The sequence below is a fragment of the Patella vulgata genome, chromosome 7 (genome assembly GCF_932274485.2).
Source record: "Patella vulgata chromosome 7, xgPatVulg1.2, whole genome shotgun sequence".
In the NCBI taxonomy this organism is placed as follows: domain Eukaryota; kingdom Metazoa; phylum Mollusca; class Gastropoda; family Patellidae; genus Patella; species Patella vulgata.
Window position 1 is genome coordinate 56,431,180 of NC_065885.2, and position 13,951 is coordinate 56,445,130.

A 13,951-nucleotide genomic window follows, 5' to 3' on the forward strand; every position below is an offset into this window, starting at 1 on the left:
TTATGTTTTGTTTTTATATCGTAATAGTACCATGTACTTATTTCATTATCTGGAAATATTTTTATCTGTTATATATAGAAGTACTTGTACTTTTTCTACTCTTAAGAAATATACACATAAAACAATCATAATTATACATATTGGGTTTCTTAGACAATTTGTCTGTCAACGAAAATATGCCTACAGAAACTAAATTGTCTAGTGACTAAAAAATGATCATATTGGGATATTCAAAGACAAGTTGCCAGGCAACGAAAATATGCCTACAGAAACTAAATAATCCGGGCACTAACAACTGATCAAGGGCAGCAATCTATTATTAGAATAATCAAAATTTGATGGCACTAATTCAAATTTAAAGAACATTGTTACCAACTGATGATTTTTAAGCTACGACCAATGGTTACTTTAACTGATGATCAGAAAAACCAGTGGTTACCAACTGATGATTTTATAGTTGCGAACCAATGGTTACTAACTGGTGATCTTATAGCTATGACCAATGGTTACTAACTGGTGATTTTGTAGCTGCGAATCAATGGTTACCAACTGATGATTTTATAGTTGCGAACCAATGGTTACCAACAGATGATTATAAAGTTGTGAACCAATGGTTACCAACTGATGATCTTATAGCTACAAACTAATATTCACTAACAGATGACTTGAATGTTACGAACAAATGGTTAATAATTTATTAAATGAAATGGGGTTTAATGTCCTACTGTTCTGCTCCTAACCTGGGCTAATGAAGACGGGCATACGCCATACAGTGTGCTATGAGGGAAATTTTGCCCGGGCAGCAGCACTTTCGCCTACTCTTATATCAAGTTCTAACTGCCAAGGGATCTTTTACGTGCATTCTAATGTATACACAGGACCTCGGTTTTTCATCTCATCCGAAGGACTAGACAGCTGTCCTTGTCAGGCCCTCCGTCCTGCATCACTGACAAGGTGGAACCACGCCGGAAAATCTGGATGAACTTTCTCGGCCAATGCAGGGATCGAACGCCCGACCTCCAGGCTAGCAAGCCAGCGTCTTACCCACTTAGCCACTGTGACCCCAATAATTTATTAATTTAAAGAGAATTATATAAGTAACCTAGAATAAGGCCTATTTATTTTCATTGCTAAATATCCAATTAATCCCATTAACACAATATGTGTGACCGCTATCTTTGTCCTAGAAAATTTTTCTGGCATATGGACAATACAAAAGGTTCTCAAATAGAGCAACAATGGAACCCATTTCCGCCATTTAATAAGATTCTCACATAATAATTACTGTTTACTGTTCAACTTCCAGACATCCATCATTAATCATCAACAATACATGTAATTTTCCATTGAAGACTATAATATACTGTTCTATAACAGTATCTATATATAAGATGACATGACTTCAGTATGTGTGCACTACAGGCCATTGTTTTGTATACCCCAGAGAAAATGATACTGAAATTTGAAAATTTTGCCCAATCTCACTGAAATGACCAAATTTCACTGAAATATAAATATATTTGGTCTATTACTGAAATTTCACTGAAATAAACAAAAATTTTGGTCTACTGAAAATTCACTGAAATAAAATATATTTTGGTCTACTGGAATTTCACTGAAATATTTATCTTGCAAATTTCATTGAAATTTCACTGAAATTACAAAACATAAAAATGACATTTTTTCATTGCAAATATTTTAATAACTGCATATAAAGATTTGTAATTTGTGAAAGAGAGCACTTCGAAATTATGGCCTAATAGTGTCAGAAAACGAAATGTTTTTAATTTCCATTAATTAATCACGTTATTTCCTGAAGTAGACAATTTCATTGACGTTTATTTTATTCGTCTATCACCGTGCGTAATCCATGAACACGTGCTAAGTAATATTAACTACATGTTTAAAATGATGTATAAACTTATGAATGACTCAACATCAAAATTTTTTCCGATGTGTTCCGATAATCATTGTATTATGGTAGAATGGCTATTTTCTCAAACGTAACACACGTGTTTCAATAGCCACATTGGGAAACAAGGTCATCAATTACAGCACCCGTAAATGAAATATTTTACGATCAATTAATATAATCATGTTTTGAAATCAACCTCTTTTATTGTGAAAAGAGAGAATAAATTTAACCCATTTTAAATTCAAATTTTGAGGTCATTGCCGATTAGCGTAAACAATGTCAATGACGGAGATTCCAAGGGTGTCGGGTTACAGGCGAGCGGCACTGTTTTTAAAAATTTTGGAATGGAAAACAAACGAAGAAATTTTTAATTCTATATATATATGGTTGTAAATTATATGAAACCCTCATGCAAACAAAATGATCTCGCGTGCATGTTTCATTACTAAATTGATAAACTGGTGTCACTATTTAAACAGATTAACAGGCTTAATTGATAAACTGGTGTCACTATTTAAACAGATTAACAGGCTTAATTAACCTAAGTTCTTTTAATCGTTTCGCTAAAGGCTTCCGAATTTTTAATCAAATGTTGAAATTCCTTGTTAAAAGGCGCGTATTTGGAATAATAGAGTTGTGTTTGTGCACGTAAATTAGTAGTTAATTATAAAAATGGATGTACTGATAAGCGGTATTTTCAAAAGCAGCCATGGTGAGTATAGTTGTTTAAATTCTAGTAGTAGTAGATTGGGCTATGTATTGGTAAATTAACTTTCGTCATGCAAATTATGTGATCTGGCTATGTTTAGTTTTTAAAAAAATAAGGTAAAACGGTTCTGTGTATATATATTACGGATCCACTAAAAATAAATCAAAACATATTTTAAGAGTAAATTATCAGTGTTATAACCTTTTTGTATTCAGAATTAATTACTAAATGCCTGCCACTAGTGACAGCCGATGCACATTTATCCCAAAATTTATATTATATGCTTTGTTTTTGACAGGATAATTTTGAAACTGTTGAATGCTCTAACAGCTCACTGCATGGCACATGCCTATCTTTATTTAATATTATTTTGATTGTGTCATTTCAGGCCATATATTTTTATTATCATCGAAGTAAAGGACAACACTAGAAGAAAAAGAACAGGGAATACAGAAATTTGAGGTATAATTAATAATATAGTATAATTGTTTGGATTTTTTTTTCAGAATGCATGTTAATAAAGACTTTGAAATAGTAATGAGATTTCAGTAAAATTTCAGTGAGATATCAGTAAAATCTCACTGAGATTTATTTACCCATGTGACCTTTTCCCCGTGAAAATGAACCACGTGCCATTTTAGTCGCAAAGTAGTCTGTTAAACGAATAAAAATTAAACTGATACATTTTTCATCCACCATATGATTATAGCCTATGGAATATTTTGTTGTTAATTGTGAATGGAATACGATTAAAATATTACGTGATGGCATATGGGATGCCAGATTGGAACACATGGTCAATTCTTACGAAGGAAAATTGTTACAGATAAAAATCGTTGTTTTGTGAATAATTATCGAGCTTGTATATTTACGGGATTATCAAATTTAACATTTGTAATGATTACTTAGTTAGATCGTGAACTGATTGACTGTTAAATGGTTGGCTTACAATTAGTTTTTTGACTTATCTTTGACTCCCTATAATCTCGTCGACCGACATCAAGGGGATTAAAATGTTCGTATGCAGTGGACCGGTAAATCACGTTTTATTAAACATTTTTTTCACACTTAATTTAGGACAAGAAACTTGTTTCACAGAATACCTTAAATTTGATACCTTAAATGAAATGGAGTTTAACATCCTACTGTCTGCTCTGACTGGGCTAATGACAATGGGCATATGCCATACAGTGTGTTATGAGGAGAATTTTGCCAAAAAAGTGGCACTATGGCCTACTCTTATATCAAATTCCAACTGCTAAGGGATCTTTTACGCGCACGCAAATGTGTACACGGGAAATTGTTTTTTTTCATATCATCCGAACAACTAGACAGCTGTCTTTGTCAGACTCTCCCTCCTGCACCACTGACATGGGGAAACCATGCCGGAAAATCATGGTGAACTCGCAACTTCCAGGCGTGTGAACTAGCGTCTTCCTCACTTAGCCACCGTGGCACCCCATTAACATAATTAACCAAATTTATGTTTGCCTCAAAATGACTTAAGAAATGTGTTGACGAGATGGCAAACCCTATTCCTTTACATTTTCATAAAATATATTTCACTCCAATGTATAATAAAATCGACTAATTGCAGTCTGGGTGAATGGTATTAACATGAATATTTATAGTGTGACAGTGATGACTTTCACCCAGATTATATTTACAATTTCCTATGATCTAGCACTTTATCTGAAAGTCAATGAACTAACATAATACGAATCTGATTTAAATAAATTATTTAAAAGTGTACAAAAAAGTAACATTTCATCCTAATGCATAAAAAAGTTGACTAATTCAGTCAGGGTTAATGGTCTTATCTGGTCTATATACTTCGTGAATTGACAACTTCCATGATTTCCTATGATGATCTAATAGTTTATCTGAAAGGCAATCAACTTGTATAGAAGTATTTCATTTCAATAATGATCTAATATACATGAAAAAGTGCATAATAAAGTCAACTAATGCAGTCAGGGTTAATGGTTACTTCATGACATTTTATAGCGGCCTATAATTGCTAACTTTCACCCAAAATAAATACATAATAACCTATGATGAACTGAAAGTCAATGAACATGTATGATAAGTACTATTTCATCAATTAATTGTCTAAAAGTACACGAAATAGTAATAAATCATTTATTTACTATCTCGAACAATAAAAAAAATTCCTTTCAAGCGTCTAAATTGATTCTTAGATAATGAATAGATGGGAGATTGTACAGAAAACCCCTGACACAAGATATCCTGAAGAAATCTAAAAACTGAATAGAAGTAAATCAATTATTATAATCAACCTAGGCACCGATAATTTTCTAAGCCTCAATTGAAACTGCTTCCGTGCCTCATCATCAATACTAAGTAATAGGCAATACGAATCAACAGGAATGATGCCGGATTATTATTTTCTAATCAATACACAAAACACAATAAATGTCTGCGATTCTATTGATTAAAGAATAAACAAAACAACAAATAGGAACAATGATCATTTCCTGTACGTATCACACGGATCATTCCCAGTTAAACGGATATCTTAATTGATAATCCCATCCAGGGTCCTGTTTCACGATGTTGTAACTAAGATAAAATCCAAATTTTAGTTATTTGATTGGATAATTAGACTGATTTTAGTGCTTAGCCAATCAAAATCGAAGTATCTACTAAAATTTGGATTTTAACTTTAGTTCATCCCAAACTTAGAAAATTTTAAAAGTATTTATTTCTCTTCTATTGTCATATTGAATGAAATTAAATATGTTTATTTAGCCGCTGTGTGTATGAAAGATGTCAAACTAATCAAAGCCGAATCACAAAATAGTCCTCTAATTATTCAATATGGCGGCGCCCATGAAACATAATTTCACAGAGGCGGTTTTGTTTGCGAAAACAAATTTAGGAGTATCTAACCTTGTTTTGAAAGATAAACAAATTGAAACTCTAAAGACAGTTTACAATGGTAAAGAGTTTATTGCAATGTTACCCATAGCACATATTATATATCGCTTTTACGCGAGTGTCAGCGACATGCCATGTTTACATAAAACACACGTGCGTGGGTTATTTTTACTTTGTTGTCTAAACAAAGCGGTGTCGAATCGATAAATCCCGCCCCAAAATGATCACATGATCGTTTTAAATGGCGGATAATCAGTGCAGTGAGAATTGAAACCACACCATGATCCCACGCGCACACATATTAAATCAATCGACCACCCACCTCTTTACCCATTTTTTGCACCAACTGGGCTATTGAAGACAGACATATATGCCATGTACATGTAGTGTGCTGATAGAAATTGTGCCCGGAAACTGGGGAATATTCGAAAGCTTGAACTGTCAAACACACTGGTCTTTATCATGCTCATAAAGTTTAAAATCGAAATGTAAAACAGGTGGTAATCCTGTGAGGGCCAACAATTATATTTTATCAAATTCTTTTCTTCCTTTATAATTCAATGAACCATACGTATATATGTTATCAAAGCTATATACATTATTCCAACATCACTAACTTTATATCCAGTTACGAGGAATCAAGAAATTTTGGGCTTTGAGGAAGATCCTTAAAGGCTCAATACCACTCTTGTTGTAACTGAATAATATGTCCCAATCTTTAATCTGGTCAACAAATTGTACTATTTTAGAATATTTCAATTAATTGATGATACAAATTTCATCTTAACACACCTTATTTAAAAATTTTGAAAAATTCAACATAATGGTTTGAAACGTCTAACGTAAACCTTTTCAAATGAAACTTCAATTTAAAAATATTTTCGAACCCTCTGGACAAGTAAAATTGGATGTAATGTATAGATAGAGAAATTATTTATTTTCTGGAGCTTTCAAGCCAGCAAGAGTGTTATTGTCCCTTTAAGTCGACTTGTAGCATATTATATGGAATAAGTTTGACACTGATTTAGCAATATAAGGTGATGAAGGACAGAATCTGAACATGAAAGTTCTTGCCAAAAACTCCAGAGAGTTACAAGCAAAGACCTAGTCAGCATCTTGTGCCTGAAAGCGGACTGTCAAAAACATCACAATTGTTAACATATTTCATATAATGAATGTTAGCTGACCCGCTTTCTGTAGTAATATTAGAACTTAATGCCAATAGCATTAAAATCTGTTCTGTAACCATGTTATCTATAAAGTTGTCCAATATTACTACATACAAGATTGACAATGTTCGTAGTTTCATAATAGACATACTCTGACACAAACACAATGGATGCAACACGTACATTTTGAAATTACTTCCTTGAAGAAAACTAGTTTATTATCTTCAAAATGTGTCTCTGGACAATAACAGTAAGGTAAAAAAAAAAAGTAATACATCCCCGCCCCCGCACCCAACACGCCCACAATAATTTGGAATTCACACCAAAAGTTCCAAATAACATGTACCCCTGGTCAAGAAGGGACTTCCCACAGGTTTTAAAGTAATTAATTGAAGATGACAGTTACATCACTTGTTTCTCAGCTGTTTTAGTAATTTCCTTATAGTCATCCATCAATCTAAATGATAACTTTGAGCCTAGAGAACATTTTCAAAACCTACACCGTATTGCTTTTGTATGGAAGCTCAAAGGTACAAATGTAGCCTACTGTTCTCTGAGGAAGGCTGATTGTATTAATAAAGCAGTGCAAACCAGAATAATATGTTGTCATAAATCAGTTCTTTTAATCATAGTAATTGTTGAATATAAATATTAATATAGAAAATCTAACAGTTTTAGCTCCTGTACTTTAAATATATTTGAATAAGGACGATTTTTTTTATCTCTCCATTGCGTCACTAACAATAAATAAACAGTATATTGAAAACAAACGTCCAATTCATGAATTAAAGAGTTTTCAAACATTTTATTTGAGAAATATGCGGTTTGCATGATTGAATAAATAAATAGATGACCATAATATGATAGGTTTTGACTCCAAGCAAAGATTTGATGTAACTGTTTTTTTTATATAAATTTATAACAATATTGCTACTTTGAAGCAACTAAACTGTAACTCAATATTTTCCATAACATTAGAAATCAAAAACACGAATTAGAATTCAATATTGATCTATTTCAATCAATACTGATATTGTTATCTAGCCATGAAAATATGGGATGTCAATATCCAATATTTAAGACACCATGAACGTTTTATAATCAGTACACTTGTCGTGTACATGCCATTTGTACTGACAATGCGGAAGTAATTAGAAATACCTGATTCACAAACGGAAAAAAAAACATAATAAAAAGATAGGTTGCCAGACAATGAAACAGCAGCTTAATCGTTTGAGCGGGCGACAAGGGTTGTCGCTTGTTTACACTTTAGTAGGGAACGGTGGAGGGCATTTACAAGACAATTTCATACAGATCTGATTATAATTTTTGTGGTTTGGGGGTTTACAAGCTTCTACAAACTGAACCAAGGGCCTTAACTCTGGTAGTAATTTACAGAAATTGTTGAATATCAACAAACTTTTTCGTTTCACTTATCTAAATGATGCATATAAATTCCATACAGATCATCTGAATTTTCAGCAAATTGCCTTTACATTATCTTGTTTTTAACTATTATAGTGAGAACTGCCAGCTCTTTATCTGATCTCCCATAATGTATCTTTAACGAAAATTGCTGAAATTCAATTGGCTTCTTTGTTTCACTAATTTAAATGATGCATATAAATTTTGTCGTTTGATCCTTCACAATTGCAACGTGCAACAAAGTGAAACAGGGGTCAAAACTCCAGAAGAAATTAACAGAAATTAATGTAAACAAAATATTTCAATTTCAAAACAATCAGATGATAAATGTAGTCTGCAGGAGTGTTCACAAGAAATTGTGGACGATAGATGGACAGGGGAGATGGCAATATACAACCAAATTTCCTTGCAGGTGTTTAAAAACGATTAGAATAGACTAAGCAGGTATAAACAACTGTCATTCAATTTGGAACCTTCACCTATTTGACCAAACCAAATTGATTAGAAATAGCAATATAATATTTAGAAATCGAATATAAATCACTTTACATACATTCATATTACATTAATTTGTGCTTTTACTCCTATTTTTGTCTATTTAAGGTTTCAAAGAATACAGACATATGCAGTATAATGACTCACTGACACAGTAATAAAAAGTACAGTACCAATTAATGCCAAAAATACTATACATAATGAACCATAAGGCTATTACATATATATATCTAATCAATATGTCTAAAAGAACATTCTATTTTTATATACAAACATTTTATGATTTTAAAGCCTGTCATCAAAACCATGTAAAAGTTTAATATCTCTGTGGGATCATTTGCATATTTTGGGAGACAAAAATATCAAATTTTGCTAAAATGTACTTAAAGGTGTATTATGTAAGATTTAAATAAAGAGCAGGACGTTCTCACCATAATATTTCAAAAATAGATAATGCAAAATTAATATATTGAAAATTTCATTCAAATTATTTTATTTTGAGCAAAGTTATCAACATAGGTGTACGGGGCCGAGGACTGTTACGGGGCAGAACCCAAAATGACCGAAAAAATTTCGGGTTACAGAAGGCGGCGTCAGTCTTCTGTGAGAGGCGAAGGAGCAGAGCTTGCCGTGTAGGGATCAGAAAATTTGATGGCCACAAACGCGTTTTCCTGCTATTCCAGTCCGTGAATACATCAACTTCAAAGTGGTCTAATATGGCCTATAATTTAGGTGCCTGACACAAATACAAATCAACGAATCAATCATTTACAATTACACTAGTCCATGGAGTCGGGACCGTAGGAAGAAAATTTTGAAAATGTAACTGCCGCAAACACGTTTTTGTGCTATTACCGCCAGTGAATGCATCAACGTCAAAATTTAATTGCCGCAAATGCGTTTTTCTGCTATTCTAGCCCGTGAGTTCAACTTCAAAGTTGTCCAATGGTTTTGTAACCAAAATCCCACTCTATGCCAACCTGAATTAGAAACCAAGATGTGTGCATTGATCGTAACTGGTCATTTGAGTCTTAGTCTTGCTTGTCCATTTTTAAACTAAATCATTAAATGGCAACACCATTCTAATCTAATTAAAACTGGAGCCATCCGATGGCATTGAGAGTTGATTATGGTCTTGTCATGTCATGTCTAATTAATAATTTATATAACATTTAAGGCCCAGAGAAAGACCTGTAAGAGGCAGATTTAGCTCTTACGTTAATGGCTGTTTAAATGGTGTGTGGGTCTATTATTTGGAAACATTAAAATATACAATAATGGTTCTAAAAGCACATATTAATGTAATATAAATGTATATAAGGTGATTTATATTCAATTTGAAAAACTTATCTTAATTTCAAATCAATTATCTTCGGTAAAATACGATACCAGTCCAAATTGAATGCCAGTCTTTTTTGTCTACTGAAACCATTCTACACATTTTTTTAATATTATTTTTCTATCATTGTTTTTAATTTCAACATATCGAAATTATTGAGTTAGATATTTGCGCCACTTTAAATTGGTTATTTAACATTTAATTAAACATGCATTATGGAAGATTAGATAAAGAGCTGGCAGTTCTGACTATAATAAGCATTTGAATTTTAGACTCGGTCTCGATCATCATTACTAAAGTCGCAGTACGATAAAAAAAACATAGTCTTGACTATCCATTTTTGGATTAAAAAATCAATGAGCGTTGAACAGCAAATCTGATTCAAATCCAGTGAAAATCTGACACATAAGATGTCATCGACAGTTTATTAAAGTCTTTTTATATTAATTAATGTATAACTAATAATTTATATAACATTTCAGGCCCAAAGAAAGACCTGCAACAGGCAGATTTAGCTGTTGCATAATGTGTGTTTAAGAAAAAATAAAAATATGGCAGAGGATATTCGCCATTCGAATGGCAAAGAGTTATTCGCCATTCGTTTACGTTATTTGCCATTCGTTTTTGTTATTTGCCATTCTTTTTTTAAAATCGATATTCTCTGTCCTATCACGATGTCTGGTCGAGGGGTAATGCTACCAACCACTTAAACTAGTTTAACTTTGTCCTACAAAATGCACATACATCATTTTCGTTGCAGTAAAAATGCGAAAATAACTACAACAAACATTTGACACAGTACCATTGGAGGTCTATTTATAGCCTAGTGGTGACTACCCGAAAACGTCCCATACTTTATGACCTGTCTTTGAAAGGTTTAAATGAAATAAAATCCTGCTGCTAAATATGAAAAATAAAAACGAATGGCACAAAAAGACGAGAGATATGTACAATAAGATAATAATAAAATACTTCATATTTTTACTTGCGCATAGAGCTCTTTAGCAGTGGGAGGACCCGGAGGAACCACACGAGATTGGACAGACGGCCTTACTCCTTGTCACGTTCACGTACAAGCGCGGAATCAAAACCACGCTCCGAAAAAGCTCATATGGAGTTTCCGGCGTGGTTGCAAAGAACGACGTATAGTCGTTCGGCTGAGACGAAAAATCGATGTCGTTAAACCCCATTGCATTTCTTAACATGGGAAGGGTGTGGCACTTTGTTGGTTCAGCACTTAATGATCTACTCTATTTTGCAAAATGATACAAGGACAGAGAATATCGATTTCATAAAAGGGCGGCAGATAACGAAAACAGATGGCGAAATACTCTTTATCATCCGGATGGCGAATTAGTCTGATGATCATACCTGGTGTTGGATGAGAATGTTCATATGTATTGTTCGGCATGGTTTTCGCGGTGTCCTCTGGTTTCCTCCCACGACTAAAGACCCCTACGCACAAGGAAGAACAAAGTAGAATAAAAGTTGCTATTTGTTACAAGCCGGTCGCTTAAACAAACATTCATGATTCCCGAAAAAATGTCACTGTGTATTAAACTGACTTTAAATGTTCTAAATTTTATGCTGAATTTTAATCCCTTAGTCAATTTTAAGAAATTACGATCTCATCCCTGGTTGGACGTACGCCTATGTGAGTAGACGTAAATGAATTATATGTTTGACGCTAAAACACACGGTTGAGAAAGAAATGTAGGCTATGAGTAGCAAATGAATACGGGATGCCAATAAAGAAATGGCGGGGGGGGGGGCAATGGTTAGCACGTATGCGTTGTATCATAAGGTCTGTCATTGAGGTCTCTCTCTCTCTAGTTTGAAATGGGAGGTATAAATAGAAATATACGGGTGGCAAATATAACACGTAGTTCTAAATGAAATGTATTCGTAGGAAATGAAATATTCTAATAGCATATAGATAGAACATGTGGTTGGAATGAAATTAGATTAAGTTTGTATTTTATCTACTTTATGATAAACAAAAGTGCAAAAGAAATGCGTTTTCAATGTATTAGTAAAGATTCAAAATTTCACAGAATACGGAACTTTTCACATGTGAGCTACTTCCATCTACACACGATGTCGGTTTCGCTGTCTACGCTTCGCTGTGAACGAAGGTGTTCATATGCACTTTTAAGCTTCAAATAACAAATGACAATTAAAAAGGGATTCTGGGTCTGTATTTTGAATAAAAGCACAAACAATCTGCAAAAATGTTAGGTTTATTATATAAAACGAATGGCGAATAACCATCCTTATGGCTCTAGGCTATTCGAATGGCGAATATCCACTCCGTAAAAATACCAAGGGTAGATAATTTCCTGACTTGGATATAATCAGATTAAAAGGAGAACCATAACAAGATTTCAGCAACAACCATATTGCTATCTTGAGTAGATTACATCCTATATATCGCTTGCAGTTCGTGCCGAATGATGACCGAATTTTAATTCATCATATCTTTTTAAAGTAGCTAAGTCTCTAACTCAGTATCATCCAAAACCTTCGACATTGAAAACACAAATTATTTGTCAATTTTGATCAACATTGGTGTTGTGATCTTACCGGGAAAAGATGGGCGTCTGTTATCCAATATTTAAGACAAAATAAACATTTTACGACTGGTACACGAATCGTGTACCATAATGTGTTTCAGCCCAATTTGTAACAAGCAACCCGAAGAACAAGGTTAGACATATTCCACAAGCCATGTCAAGCGGTGGCCCCATATTCTTATCTGGAGAGCATGCGCAATAAATATATCGGTATGGACTGGAATAACCAGTCGCTAGAGGTTACCATCCGATTGAGATTTCTGCCGTATTTCGCCGAACATAACTGCTTTGAAATTAGAGTAAAAACGGAAACGATTGAATGTAAATCAGTTTTATTTACATTCATGTTACATTTTTATCATGTTACATGTTACGTTGCGACCCATTTGTGTCAATTTGTAGGTCCCAAATATTAGCGATTTAGCTCCTTTAAATACTGAATCATTTTTTTACTAGAGATTCAACTTTCAAAATATTGTCGTTATCTGAGAGGGATTCAGAGAGATGATTTATTTTTTTTTTTTTTTTTTCAAACTTTGAGGGAATTTTGGCTAGTCCTTCAATTAAGGAAACCTATCTAAATTCAGCGTAAATTTTACATGAAGTTAACACCCGTCACAAAAACCTTTTAAGTGCTCTACAAGGTCTTAAATGAGTTTAAATTTGCCCCTAATCTAGTGAAAATACATCAAGAATTGTTAATGAATGGAGTAGAGTTTAAACATTACATTTAATTTATACAAAACTTGCAATGTGGCTCTGTATCCATATGATCTCAATTATTTGTGAAATGATTGCCCTTCGCTTGATGTATTCTTGTGAAAAAATAACAGCCAAAACTAGTTCTTGTTTACATGCTGCCATTTCTGTAGCATATCCGTGGTGGAGGCCATTAAATCATGAACCAACCTTGCCCAGAGTAAGACCTAAATAGAATTTAATTAAATCTTAGACATGATTTTAATTACAAACATGTCAGATATCATGTTTAAACCATCAAACAAAATGTCTACATTGCATGACATTTAGAGTTAAAATTCATGTTTTGTTGTTTTTAACAAAATGGCAATTAATTTCAGATCCTTATAAACTTGTATGATTAATAATAATAATAGCAATTAAAGATCTAATTTTCTTCCATGTTATCTTTTATCAAACAACCATCACATACAACACACAGAAACAAAATAAGCATACTTCTTTCCTTGGAATTCATTGTCATTCAGAAACTCATCGAGGAAGTCACGAAAATTTTCAAAATGTTTAATTTTTTATATCACGATCTGTCTTAAATTATACATAGGAAACAATTTGAGCATATAATCAGGGTCTTTTCTAACATAATAGTTTTAAAAAAAAAAATCTGATTGATGTAAAATTAAATGTTGATTGTCGACCAGACATTCAGGTGTGAAGTCACGATGA

At 33.1% G+C, this 13,951-nt stretch overlaps 1 protein-coding gene across 1 annotated transcript in view; it reads right to left on the minus strand.

Annotated features, from left to right (window-relative positions):
- Positions 1-13,951, minus strand: part of LOC126826787 (uncharacterized) — a 97,980-nt gene that overhangs the window by 60,482 nt on the left and 23,547 nt on the right. The window lies entirely within an intron of this gene.